Raw genomic sequence first — 14,031 nt, 5'->3', positions numbered from 1 at the left:
GTCCCAGGCAACCCTGTGAGGTAAGACCAGTGTTACCATTGCTGGGCTGGTGTTCTGGCCAGATGTGAAAACCATACTGCCCAAACCCCTCTGGCTGTTGCTCTGTGGCCCTGACCACACTTTTGCCTGCGCGGTCCTCGTCCCGTCGTAGGTTTTCCAGGTCTTGTGGAGTGCATTCCCAGACATATAGTAGATGAAGTAGAGCCCAGACACACCCAGCTCCTGTGTGCCTATTCCTGCCCCTGGCATCCTAAAAGGGCAGGATGTGTACCTGTGGCCTCCTACCCAGTGGGTGATAGCTGCTGAATGCCATCAGTGAATTCTCCCCACAACCATGTGGGAGGTGTATCCCCCATTGTACAGCTGGGGAACCGAGACCAAAGCTCACAGAGCCATTAGGAGACTGATACTTGTCCCCTACACCTGCACCTTTCCTTCAGGGTCCTTGTACACAGCAGCTCCCAGACCAGGAAGAGGTCTTCCTGCAGGGCCATCTCAAACCAAACGACAAGTCATGTGGCACTGGCTATCAATCTGAGGTCAGAGACAGTATGGATCAGCCTCTCAGGGCTGCTCTGTGCTTTCAGGGCCGCCCTATGCTTGCAAAGGGGCCTTGAGAGGATATTTGCCTGCTGATTGCTTCCGGGTATTTATAATGATACAACACCCAGGGCTGGCCCACCAAGGGTGACGACTATAACCCCACCTCCCTGTAGGTTCAAAGCTCCCTGTGGCAGCTAGGAACAGACATTCTGGGGCACAGGCACACGAGGAAGGGAATGGGGAGCCAGTGTTGCTTGCAGCATGGAGGTTTCTGGCACCACGACCCTCTCTAGCTGCCAAGCCTGGATGTTCCTGGCTGTTCTGGGCTGGGGCCTGGGCCTCCCACGTGCCACAGGTCTGTGCATGGGACGTGGGCACTGCGGGCTGTGGGACAGGGGTCCTTTGCTTTCTTGGTCAGCACGGTGGCCAGCGCCCTCCTCACTGGAAACCTATTGAATGATTCCTAGGTGTTGGAGAGGTGTGGGCCTGCTCTGAAGGGGCTTATGGCAGACAGAGGGGAAGCTGAGCAGGGCTGGGTGGCAGGTCAGTTTGCCTCTAGCAGGACACAGCTCTCTGCTCAGACTGGAGAAGAGGGGAGGGTTGGGTAAGGCACATTTATTAGGGTGTGGGCAGGTACAGGACAGCATGGGGGATAGTGCCCTCCCTGGGTAGGCAGCTCTGTAGCCATCACTACCCAAGGCCCAAAGGTTTGAGAGAGGAGGGCATATGACAACTGCTGAGGGGCCAGTGGGGATGGCTTGACAGAGGCTGTAGCCTCTGGTCAAGGGGCACAGCCAGACCTAGGGGTCAACCCCATGGGAGGAGCCAGAGACCCCATGGAAAGAGGCTGGTTGCATATTGCTCTTGTAATGCAGTCTACATCCATCAGTTCCTGGGAGGCCCAGCAGGGGTGCACAGATGACAGGCCCTTTGGGCTGCATTGATCTGAATTCCCCAGGCTTTCTGGACACCTGCCTCTGGAGATCAGGAGTGGGCAAGAGCTGGATACTGCAGGCAGCTCTGCTCTCTGGGCTAAACAGACTCGTCATTCCTCGCCTGGGCTGGGCTTTTTCATGAACTGCCCCCTCAGACTCATTGCACAGGGGACACAGCATCCTTTCAGCTTGCCCAGCGCCCACCACACACTCCAGCGAGGTCTGGTACTGCCTCACCCCCACCTCCTGGTCCTAGGTACCAGCTTCCATGATAGCATGTCAGGCATGTGTGGGCTCTCCCAGTTGTGCGACCTCAGCCTAGCCCTTTGGCCTCTGAGCTCAGAGAAACATGTGGACAAGGCAGACACTAACACCTCCTGGGAGAGTTCACCTGGTCACCGTCCTTCCTTCGTCCACCTCTACTATCCCCTGAGGGGACCATGCAGGGCCCTATAGGAGTGGTTTGAGATTTTCACTCAAACTTATAGAATCTATCTAGGATAAGGGGTTCCTTTTGTTATGGCCAGTCCTGAGCTAACAGAGACATGGTTCGACTTCCTTAGAAGATCACTGCTTCCATGGGCTCTAGGAGCCTTGTTTCTTCTCTAGAGAGACAGGCCTATGGTGGCTTTGCTCAGGCTGCTTGGTGAGATACATGTAGGCATCCAGTTTCTCAATGCCCTCCGAGGAGGGGTGGGGAAACAAGGGACATGGTGTGTACATACGTTCTGAGCCACCCCTAGGGAAGCACAAGGAGAGACCCAGAAGGAAGATCGAAGGTCATGCAGTAAACCTGCGCCTGCTGTCCAGGGCTGCTCCAATGTGACCCTTTCCAGCACTATGAGTGGGAGGCTGAGAATGTGGCCCCAGTGCCAAGGAGCTGGGGGGCGCCGGCCCGCCATCTGCTCTTACCGTGAAGGGTGGCTGCCTGCCCAAGGCCTGAAAGGATTCTGTGCCAGGCCTGCTAAATACATCACCTCATTCTGTCTTGTGTAGATTCCATACTACCCATTTTACAGATAAGAAAATTGAGGTCAAGGGAGATTAGGTAGACCCACATCCTGACAACCCCTCCCAGGACCACCTTTGCCCATAGCCACTGCTTCCTCTGGAAGCCCCCCACCGCCTCTAATCTCGGGGTTGCAGGGGGTGTCTTGGCCTTCTGTCATCAGTCCTGCAAAGTTTTGCCCAACTTTGGTGCACATTAAGACATAATTAATCTGATTCCTTATCTCTTATCCATCAAAGCCACACACAGCAGCAATGCTGGGACACTGCAGGGAAGGGACCGAAAGCCTGACCCCTGGCAGCATCCCCAAGAATCCTGCCCAGACTGCCCATCTCTATATGCCTCCAACCTCCATGCTAAGCAGGGGCCTCCGCTCACAGGATGGCATCCTGAATTCTGCTGTGCTGGGTGCATCCCAGGCTATGTGCACCTCCCATCTCTGAGGGGCTGCTGGCAAATAGGGGAGTGTGCATTGCATAGTGGTGGCCCTCCCCACACCACTCTCTGGTCCTGGAGCCCCCATGTTTGGTCTCTAAGGTGAGGAGAAGAGAGTAGACTCAGGCCGAGTGGACATGCAGTGCTGATTCTTGGCTTTCAAGGCTGGATCTGCCCTTTTTCCTTGCTCCCAGAGAGAGGGATGAGTGTCTAGGGCTCCCTAGTGGTCACCAGTAGATGGGCTCAGAGTCCTCTCCCAGTGGGTACAGCAAGATTGGTAGCCTCTGTCCGAGCACCAGCCTGCGCCGGCGATGAATAGGATGCTTCCGGTCCCTGAGAGCCCAAAGTCTGGTGCAGAGACAGAGTTCAGGAAGATGGGGTCCCCAGGCTGTGCCTGAGGCATCAGCACTTGATTCATTCCCCTTCCCTACCCCTGCAAGGAATGCAGATCCTTGTAGAGCCACCCACCTGACAGTGACAGCTAAATTGGGAGCCGCTGTTCACACCAGGAGCCCAGCAGACAGTCAAAACCAGGTCTGGGGGGTGGCAGGGGGCGGGGGGAGGGCGGGGAGGCACCTGGTAAGGGATCTGCAAGCACCCAGTAGGGCAAGGAAGGCAGGCCTAGGCACAGCTGGAGTGGACAAGAGTGGAGGCCAGACCCATCCTGGGGTCACAGTGAGGGGGATCCTGCTGGGCCAACTCAGACTTAGTGCCCAGGCTTGCTTTTCCCTGAGCCCCTTTCTGAGCTACCATGACCACAGGGCATGTAGATTTGCTCCATTTCCCAGATGGAGAGGCCAAGGGCTCATCCTTGATTGCCTGCTGAGGGCAGAGAAGGACTGTGGAGGCCAGAGATCCGACCCAAAAAGCACTGTGGAAGAGGCCCTTGCCTTCTTTCCCTCAATGCTTTTATCTGCTCTCTTGCTCAGTTATTTAGTCACTCAACAAACTCTCTGGGAGGCTGATTCCAGATACCATCATACTTCTGCGGACTTCCATGTTCTTCATCCCCACAGGGCGCAAGCGGGGAAACTGAACCCAGGGAATAAGGTCTTGTCTTAGGCCACTCAGCTAGTGAGCCCAAAACAAAGTGGGTATCTATGCCACATGGTCACCTGGAAGCCCACAGAGACAGATGGCCAGGCAACTGGGACAGAGCCCACCGGGCACTCGCCTGCTGTTCCACATTCTACTGGGTTGGCCCAGCTCAAGCCCTCATGATTCTGCCCCCAGCAAGTGTCTCTGCATCCCAAGAGCCATGAAACAGAGACCCAGGCAGAGTGGGGTCTGGCCGAGCCTTCATCCCATGCTGAGCTTATTCTGGACTGAGCCTTGCCCTGAACCCTGCCAAGGGTCACAGGCAAGGAGCAGGGAAGGGGCCAAATCTGACCTTGACGTGAGACAGAAGGCTCTGTGCCCAGTCCTGGAGATTGGGGCCCTGGGCTGGGACTTACTGGGTGCAGAACCTCTTTTGTTCAATGGGCCTTGTTGCTGCCCTCTTGCATGGAGGTTGAAGGGCCTGTTTGCAGTGCCTACCATGAGGAGGGGGCTCTGAAGAAGCTACAGCAGCAGGCAGGCCTCTAAGGCTGGGGTATTTTTAGCCAGGATTTCTGCTGACAGTTCAGGATGACTGAGGTTTTCTGTCAGCCTCAGAGGTACTTCTCTCAGCCTGTAAGGACACTCAGGGTCTGCCCATGCCACCCCAGCTCTGCTTGGTGCCCCCACCCCACCAGCCCAGGCAGCTTCAGCATTTCAACCAGGTGGCTGGTTTCTCCCAAGTTAGGTCAGCCACTGTGAAAAATGAGCTTAGGCCCTGGGGGTGCAGTGGAGAACAGGTGAGGGAAGACTTGGGCACAGAGCTGTGGACTGTCTTTCTCATGGATTCTGAGCTCCGACTTGCCATTCTTGACTGGCCAACCTGAGGGTCAGGTTTCTGGGAGGCTTTGACTCATGCCCAGGCTCCAGGCTCTGGGCTGAGTGTGTGCAAGTTCAGCTTGAAGGCAGACTGGCTGCTGCCTGCCACCCACCTACAAATCTCCTCTGGAATGAGTGGTCAGCAGAGTGGCCACAGCTGACCATCCCAGGCCCAGCTTCTCTCCCAGATACTTATGCTCAGTGCTACTCACCTGCTCTGACCACCTGGCCTCTCCAGATAGGCCTACAGGGTCTGCCGAGCACTGTCCACCTACCTGCTCTGGCTGCTGGGCCCCTCCAGCCCGTTCTACAAGGTCAGGTGCGTGCGAGCAGAAAGGCCCACACTTGGGCCCACAGAGCCTCACAACTTAGCCAGGACCACCTCCCTTCCCATGGCAAGTTATGACACCCAGAGAGAGGGTCCTCCACCTTAGCCGCTCCCTTGGGACACCTTCTTTCAAGGCCTGGGGGCAGAAACACTGTCCAGCACCCTGGACAGCACCACGCCTGCACACTCCACCCACAGGGCTTAGCCAGGCTGGCCAGCGAGGCCCATGGACCCTACCAATGAGGTGAACCCTGAGCTGAGACCCAGGCGCGTGTGCGCCACGCTAAAGTTCTGACGGCTTGTTCCATGAATAAATCAAGAGGCCAGGCCAAAGCAATTCTGAAAGTCACATGAAAGAATAAGCAAACAGAGAAACCAAGGAACAATTTAAAACTAAATGTACTGAGGTAGATTTTCTGTATGTGATTCTAAAATACATTCCAAAACCACAAGAATTAACGCAGCCCATAGACAGTCAAATGATGGGAAAGAAAGTCCAGAAAGAGATTTTAATGCAAATATGAAAAGGGGGCAGTTGAAATCCAGGAGGGAAAAATGGATTATTTAATAAATAACTCAAAATATATAATAAATACACGGTCTTAGGACAACTAAACAGATATGGGGGAAACTTTTGGATTCCTACCTCGCTCCTTGAGGTTAAAATAAGTTCCAAATGAACCAAAATTTTAAAAAGTAAAAAACAAAAGCATAAAACTACTAGAAGAATAATCTATAAACTTGAGTCATTCTAAGAATTATACAAAACCAAGAAACCATTAAATAATAGATGGGCATTCAACCTCATAAAAATAAAAGGCAGATGCCTGGGAAACAAACAAACAAAGCAACAAACTGTGGGAATATTGGAAACTCATCTCACAAAGGGCCGTTTCTTGTTATGTATATAAATTCTTACAAATTAGTAAGAAAAAGACCGATAACACAGGAAATAGATGGGCCAAGACATGAAATGAACCCATCAAAACAGGCTCAACTTCACTTAAAATGAGAAAGATACAAATTTAAATTACAGTGAGATGCAGTATCCCCACCCCGACAGGATGGCAAAGTTCAAGGTGAAGGATTCACTCTGTTGGGGTGGGCAACTGCAGGAGCTGCTGGGAGTGACAGAGGGGACACCTATATATATGGTTAGAAGGTGGAGAGGGGGCACCTGCAGGTATGGCTAGGGGGTGAGGTGGGAGGGAGCCAGTTCTTCATGCTCCTTTATTCCATATCACTGTCCAGGAGATCCAGTCTAAATAGAAAATAAAGCGTTATTTTAAAATAAAACAAATGACACCATCCCTTTCTGGCTGCCACCACCTACAAAGCAGCGGGTAGAGGCTCTGCTGACAGTCCCACCTGCGCATAGCTGCCGACAAGCACCTGTAAGCACCTGTTCCCCCTCGTCTTCACTGGCACTGTGCTTGCAGAGGCCTGCTTTAATTTCTCTCTTGTGTGCTTCTTGGGAGCAGTGCCAAATTCGACAGGGGCACACAGAGGCCCTGCTCGGCCCCCAGTCCTTGCTGCAGCCCCTGGCCACGAGTTCCACTGCCCTTCCTCATCAGGTCCAGTCTACCTCACCCAGATTGTTTTCTCACACCCCAGCTGTCCCAATGTGTCACAGGTGGCCAGCAAATCCAGGGCCTCCTATGGATAAGCCACATGTCCCTGGGAAGTCCCCTCCCCTCCCAACCTCAGTTTCCCTGATGGTGAATTCGGGTGAGACCTACTTCATAGGAGGAAGAATGAACAGAACTGGGGAGAATAGGAGGGGTGGGACATGGAGGGAGCGTAGTCCATGGGGGTCCTAGAGCAGGTCAGGCGTCCCTGAGTTTTCAGGGGGCCTGCCTGGAAACAACCATCTTGGAGGTGAAGAAATGTCAGTTGATTGGAAAAGAGGAGGCTGAGGCAGGAGGGCTGCCTGAAGGAGCCTAACTGCTGGTCCCCAAGTACGCGTGTCCAAGGCCACCTGTCCACTCTGCAGGAACGCGCCTGCCTACCTCTGCCTGCCCACTCCTCATCTACCCACATCTGAAGAGGGCTGCCGGATAGGCCTGAGCTCAGAGCCGCCCCTAGTGCTAAGCTTCCAGGAGCAGAGTGAGGCAGAAGCTGTTCTCACCCAAGCAGAGCATTTGGGTCTCCTCTGTCCCATAGCTTACCAGCTTGTCTTGCCTGACAGCTTTCTGGGGAAAAGGTCACCTTTTCAGCTGAGGCTGAGTTGGAGGTGGAGGATGGTGGGCCGGGGGGTGGGGGGAAGGGGAGTGAGTACTGGGGGATGAGAGCTGAGGGGTATGAGGACGGGGAGAGGCCCCTCCAAAAACCACTCTACATGCCAGGTCAGGAGATACCTCCTGTGCCCGCTGGCTCTGTCCCAACCAGGCCCTAGGATATAGAGACCCTGTCTAGTGGAGCCAGGCTCCTGGAGTAGGCTGGGGGGAAGTCTAGCTCCAAGAGTATCAGGCCACAGTTAAAAGTGGGAGAAAGGCTCTGCCACATGACTGTTGGGTGTCAAGCATGGTGTGACTATGGCAGCAGCCTGGGCCCATGTCACAGAGGAGGAAACTGAGGCTCAGGAGGCTCTCCATGGTATACAGGGAGTAAGGAGTGGGGAAGGGTGATGACAAGATGTGTGGTGGGTCACTTTCTCCACCTTGTCCATGGAGGCCCCCTGGATGTCTCAGGGGAGGGAGAGGCTGAGACTAAGGGGCAGCGGAGGTCACAGCTAGAAGCCCTGCCAGCTAACCACACTCTGTGTCCCCTTGTACTTGGGAGTCTCAGCGACTAAAAGTCAGGCAGATATTCAAACAGAAAAAGAACATCAGGCAAAAACTAAGGAAATAGGAACAAAACATGCTTTAGTTGGTGATAATGTATTAATATTGGTTCATCACTTATACATACTAATGTAAGATGTTAACGATGGGGGAAACCGGGTGTGTGGTATATGGGAACTCCCTGGACTAGCCTCTCAATTTCTTTCTAAATATAAAATTATTCTAAAATTAAAAGTTTATTTATTTCAAAAAAAAGATGGATTTGTCAGCAAAAAGCAGTAGGACCACCCCGCCTCCAGTGGTGACCTGGGCCATGGCTCAGGCAGTTTGTATGATCCCGTTTTTCACCTGGTCGGGCCCAGTACCAAACCACCTTCTTCTTCCCTCCTCACCAACACCTACCCCAGCCTGGAACCTCTTAACTGTTCTTCCTGGCAGCAGGAAGCCCAATGGGGATAATCCATCCATCCTGCTCTGAAGGATGTAGCAGTGGGTCCTGAGTTAGGCTGGCTCTTACTCTGCAGAGGCCACCTAGGACCCGGCCCAGCCCCCTTTCCCATGGGCTGAGGTTGACCTCACCCCCATGGGCTATCCCATGTGCAGCCAGCAGATGGAGGGAGTAGCTCCAACTGTGCTCCCAGAAGGTGGGAGCAGTGAGCTCAGACACAGCTAGCCCTGTTCTTCAAAGCTGTGGCTGAGTCTCCCTTCCATTTCTTTTGCAGAAAGCAGAGAGTGGTAGGGTACGCCCAGGCCTGAGTGACAGATAGACTATGTTCAAACCCCCTCACTATAGCCCTAACCTTTCCTGGCTGAGGGAATTCACTGCTCTGGGCCAGGGGTTCCCCTAATAGAACAGGTGCCATTTAGCTCCCTCAAATCACAGGGGAGGTGGCCTGTGGACAGTAGTGCTCAGCCAACCATAACCACCCAAGAGGGGGCCAAGTGGGGCTCTGCTCGTTGCAGGGCTTACTGGGCTGGGAGCTCTGGTGACATCTGTGAGCTCATTGGGAGCAACGAGAAATAGGGGTGGGGGCAAGGGTGGGTTTGGCTCTGTTAATGACTTGCTGTGTGCCCGGCCCCAGGACTGACCATGCCAGAGACTCCCAAAGTCAGTCACAGCCTATTTCTTTCCACAAATGTCCTGGGCCCGGGGCAGGCCCACAGTCTCGTGCAGTGGAGAAAAGGCACCGAGCCTCTCAGTCCATTTGGGCCGCTGTAACAATACCAGAGGCTGGGTAGCTTATAAACAGCCTAAATGAATTCCTTACAGTTCTGGAGGCTGGAAGTCTGAGGTCAGGTGCCAGCAGGTCTGGGTCACAGACTTCTTGTATCCTCACATGGCAGAAGGGGTGAGGGAGCTGTCTGGAGCCTCCTTTATAAGAGCATTAATCCTGTTCATGAAGACTCCACCTTCTTGGCTTAAGCGCCTCCTACAAACCTCACCTACTAATGCCATCATCTTTGGGAGTTTGGATTTCAACATATGAATTTTGCGAGGATACATTCAGATCATAGTGGAGTCTGATGGGCAGGGGTTCTGAGCAAGGGAGGCCCAGGATTGGCCTTAGACTGGGGAGTCAGTGGCTAATGCACTCTTTCTCCTTACACCACCTGGAGGATTGGCCACTCTTGCCCAGGACTCACCTGGAACCCTAACACAGCCCTGAGGCACACCTGTCCACTAAAACCACCTGTTTTCAGACTCAAGACACTAGGGGGCATGGCCTAGAAGTGGCTATGGTCCCCTCTCTGCTAGGATTGAGCCTGGCTGTGTCATTGGATACCTTGAACTTGTGTTTCAAAGCTTTTCATGGGGTGTAACAACACTACCTGGTCATGGGGGACATCAGGTCACGCCCAGCATCCTTCCAGAAGGGGGAATTTGCTCCTGGGAAGTTAACAAAAAACATCAAGGGCCTCCTAGATGCTGTGCTGGGCAACAGCTAGAGAAGCTGCCTAGCTCCTGCTGTGCCCTGTCACACGGCCCTGACCTTCACAATCTTTCTGTATTGTCCATGCCCCTTGCCTACTCCTGAGACCAGGACCATGGTGCCATCTGAGCCGTCTTTGAGGGTGAGGGCTACCCTGGGCCAAGCTGCTCAAGTGGGATGGGGGTCCAGGCCAGGGAAGGCAGCTACGAAGCCCGGGCCCCTGGAGCCAGCCCAGAGTGCAGCCAGCCCTGCTGCCTCTCCCTGTTTTCTTTCCTCTATTTGTAAACTCCCAGGGAAGTCCCTGATGGGCCCGGGCTGACTGGGACAGGGGTAAGTGGGAGGGTCTGTGATTGGCCATTCTTACCAGAGTTCCTGGACTTGAGCAAGAAGGGCAGGATCTTCCCCAAAGAAATGAGATGTCCTGTTCCTGGGCCCGGTATGGAGCCCAGCCCCCCAGATGTCCGTGGACATTTGTTACAGTGTGGACGACCGCTTTCATTTCACAGGGGAGCGAACCGAGACTTGAAGTGGCCCCAGACCTGCCTGAGTGCCACAATGAGTGGGTGACGAATTCCCAAAGGGCCACCTCTCCCTCTACCACACCAGAGTGAGTGGAAGGAAAATGGCTGCAACCAGAAAATTCCGCTGTAGATTTTTCTAGTTGCGTGAGTCAGAGGAGATGATTAAAGTGCGGATTATGGAGAGATGAAAAGTATGAGTGGTGCACAGGATGTAGAGAAAGCGCAAGAGCCTCAAAGACCCTGCGACACTCTGGATGGGGTGACTCAGAGAAAAACTCCCCACAGGGAACATGGAGGCGCAGAGGGGTCGGTTTGGATCCTGCATCAGGAGCCCCACACAGCCCACCTTGCTGGCCATCCCTGGAGGCATGGAGGAGGGGACAACATCTCCCCAGGCCTGTAGCCTCGGAGCCTCAGGGACCCGACCCTGCTGGTGCCCAGGTAAGAACAGCTTACTGTACAGATGGCGGATTGGGCTGGAGGAAGGACACCTCAAGATTCACACAGCCGCTTTGTGACATGCTGCACCCTCCAAGTGCCAAGCACCAAGGGAAGCAAGGTCTCCCCAGGAATGAGTGTGCCTCAGTTTCCCTCATTATATCTAACTTTGAATAAGGTTCCTGTAAAAGCACACCTGCTCCCCAGGTAAGCCGAGAGTCAGCCCACATCAGAGGAAGAGGTGGTGGGTGTGCTGGCCTGGCAGGGACGGGCATCTAGCTGGACAGAGAGGAAGCAACACTGGCTGGGCTTGGGCAACCATCCCGGCTACCCCCGCCCCGGCCTGCTAGGGAAGAAGAGGGAAGACTTGAAGTGCCAGGTCTTTGAATCGCCGTCTCCATGGCAACGCATAGGCACAAAGGGCCAGGCGGTGAGCAGGCTGTGGCTATGTAAGGCTGAAAGGAGGAAGGAAATCTTTTATTTCTGGGGAGGGAGTGTCAGGGAGCTAGGCTGCTCCCACGTCCACGACCACATTGAGGTGTTGAGGCTGTGTCCTCCACCCCATAGCCAGGGTCCCTGAGACTGGACCCATTGGCACACCACTGAGCTACCCTGCCCAGCTGGGAGGATGGAGCATAGGTAAATGGAGGGCAGGGCTGGGGCAAGAGTCCAGCATGTATGCAGCCTGAGAAGTGACCCATTCCAGCCACAGCCACTGCCCAGCGCTGACAAGCCCCAACTCTTGATGCTGAGAAAGGCTTGCAGCTGCCGTGGGCTTCCACTGGTTTCCGTTGACTCTCTTTGACCCCCACCGAGGGCTTTTTCTTCCCAGACATGTCTCATCCTCTCATTTCATTCCACATCAGCTCCACTGTAGAGATGAGAAAACCGAGCTAGCAGCAGGAAAATGAATTTTGGGATCAAACAGCTGGGATGGGGGAGACAGAGCTCAGGCCATGCTGGCTTGACTGTGGAGCTTTCACAGGACCACCGGGAGGCTGAGACCCTGACCACCCACAGATATGGTCCAGGTAAGGGGGCACCCCCAATGCCACTGCCGGCCACTGTGTGGTCAGACTCTCCCCTGGCACGGCCACAGGCCCCCACATGCATCCTACCCATCCGCCGCTGACAGGTGCAGGGTGGGCACTCTGCCTCCTCTGCACCCTCCCTGAGGCGGCTCTGCACCGGCATGCTCCCAATGGCTGGGAACAGTGATCACTGTCCTGCATCTTGATGAGAAGGGCATGAGGCTGTGCCAGCCAGAGGCTTCAATGCCACCTTAGCAGCCCAGATCACTGGGGGCCCCTCATGGGGACCCAGTGATAGGACAGGTGGCTCAAGGCCAATACTGAGGGTAGAGGAGGACACAAGCCAGCTGGGGGGACATCCTGAAAGCAGGGCCAGGTAGAAGGCCTCTGCTCTATATGCTGTGGCCTGTGGCAGAGGCTCTGTTCAGTTTTTCGAAAGTGGAAAGTTACTTCTATTAACCATCACACCCTTTCATTACAAAATGCTCTGTCCTTGAAAACACGGCTTTGGGAGGAGCAAAGCGGGGTGGGCCTTGAGACACCTACCCTGCCAGCTCTCGTCCATGGGCTGTCTCCTCTGAAAGGCTCCCAGAATCAGGAAGCCCCACTGGCTTTTGGGTGTGCCCTGTATGCGGTAGGGGGCTGCAGTTGATTGGTGTGGGCTCGTAGAGGCTGGACAAAGGGTGCTGGCTGAGGGGCTGCAGGCCCCTAGAGATGAGGGCATGGAACCAGGTTGGGCAGTGGGCAGGGCCGAGCCTGCTGGAGCCCCTGTGCTTGGACTTGGTGTGGGGCTACCTGGTCTGGGAGTGAAGAAGTAGAGTGGGAGGACAGTGGGGGTGCCCCCAAAGTCCAGACCTAAGGGTCTGGGTGGAAAGCATTCTCCTCCTGGGTAAGATGGCCTCCAGGGAACTCCTCCGGGGATGTATTCCCTCCACCAGTCTGCCCCTCCTAAGGGCATCCCTGAAGGCTAGCACTGGGCCTTTGGGGGCCATCGGGAGTCTCAGGCTGGTCGTGGGCCAATATGATGGTTCCAGGGGCAACACTGCACAGTCCACTCCTTGCCTGCTTCCTCCAGAGGCAGAGGGACAGCAAGGAGCTTCAGGGAGCCAATTATCCCCAAGGCAAGCCGACTGCAGATAATTGGAAAGACAGGCTTTTAACAAGCCCAGTGCTAGGGTGCGTTCACCCGCACTGAGACTTGGGGATTTGGTGGCTCAGAAGCTCTTTGTGTCCCATGGCTAATTGGGAGCCCCTGTGCACCATCGTTGGTTTGAGAGGTAGCATTTTCTTAGTAAATGAAATGTGGCTGAGCAAATGCCTTGGGACCATGGAAGTGAAATTGGTGCCCCCCCCAATCTCCTTCTTACCTCCCAGAAGCCTCCCCTCTTTCCTTTTTCAGAAAACCAGAGCCTACTGGGCATAGAATAGCCCCATCTCAGCAGAGGGGATACAGGCATACCTCGGAGACATTGCGTTGGGTTTTGTTCTAGATCACTGTAATTAAGCGAGTGTCACAATAAAGCAAGTCATAATCTTTTTGCTGGTGGAGGGTGTTGCCTTCAATTTGTAAAAATCACAACACCTGTGAGGTACAATAACGCAAAGCACAATAAAGTGAGCTCTGTCTGCACTTGCATTCCATCCTGCAGGCCATGAGGCGGCGGTCACACTCCCTCCCAGGCCTCCTCACTCCTAACCAGGCAATGGAAAAAGAAAAACCAAAGGCTGAGTTTCCTATTAGAATAAGTGGAACCCACCTATCCTGGTCCCTGACATGATCCCCCTGAATTGCCACAACCCCCCATGCCCGACAAGGGGACCAGCATGGATGAACCCCCATGTCGCAGAGCTGGCCAGCCTGGCGCTGACCGATGGGTGTGGGCGGGAGAACAGGAAACGTGAACTCTGGGGCCGCAGGTAGGGAGTGTGGTACCGCAGTCCAGCCTCCCTCCTGTGGGGCATAGCCATCTCTGGGCAGCTAGGGCCTCCTTCTCAGAATCCCCTTGGGGGCAAAGCTGTGGGTCAGGTAGACCCAGCTTATTTCACCACCCCAGCTGGCCACATTGAGCACTAAAAGGTGACAAGGCCACCCCCAATTCAAGGCAGGTATGAGGGATAAATCATGAGTGACCAGCACTCAACAAAGAGCCTGACCAGGGCAGT

Source organism: Pteropus medius, unplaced genomic scaffold (genome assembly GCF_902729225.1).
Source record: "Pteropus medius unplaced genomic scaffold, Ma_sr-lr_union100, whole genome shotgun sequence".
NCBI classification, from domain to species: Eukaryota; Metazoa; Chordata; class Mammalia; order Chiroptera; family Pteropodidae; genus Pteropus; species Pteropus medius.
This window is presented reverse-complemented; position numbering follows the sequence as displayed.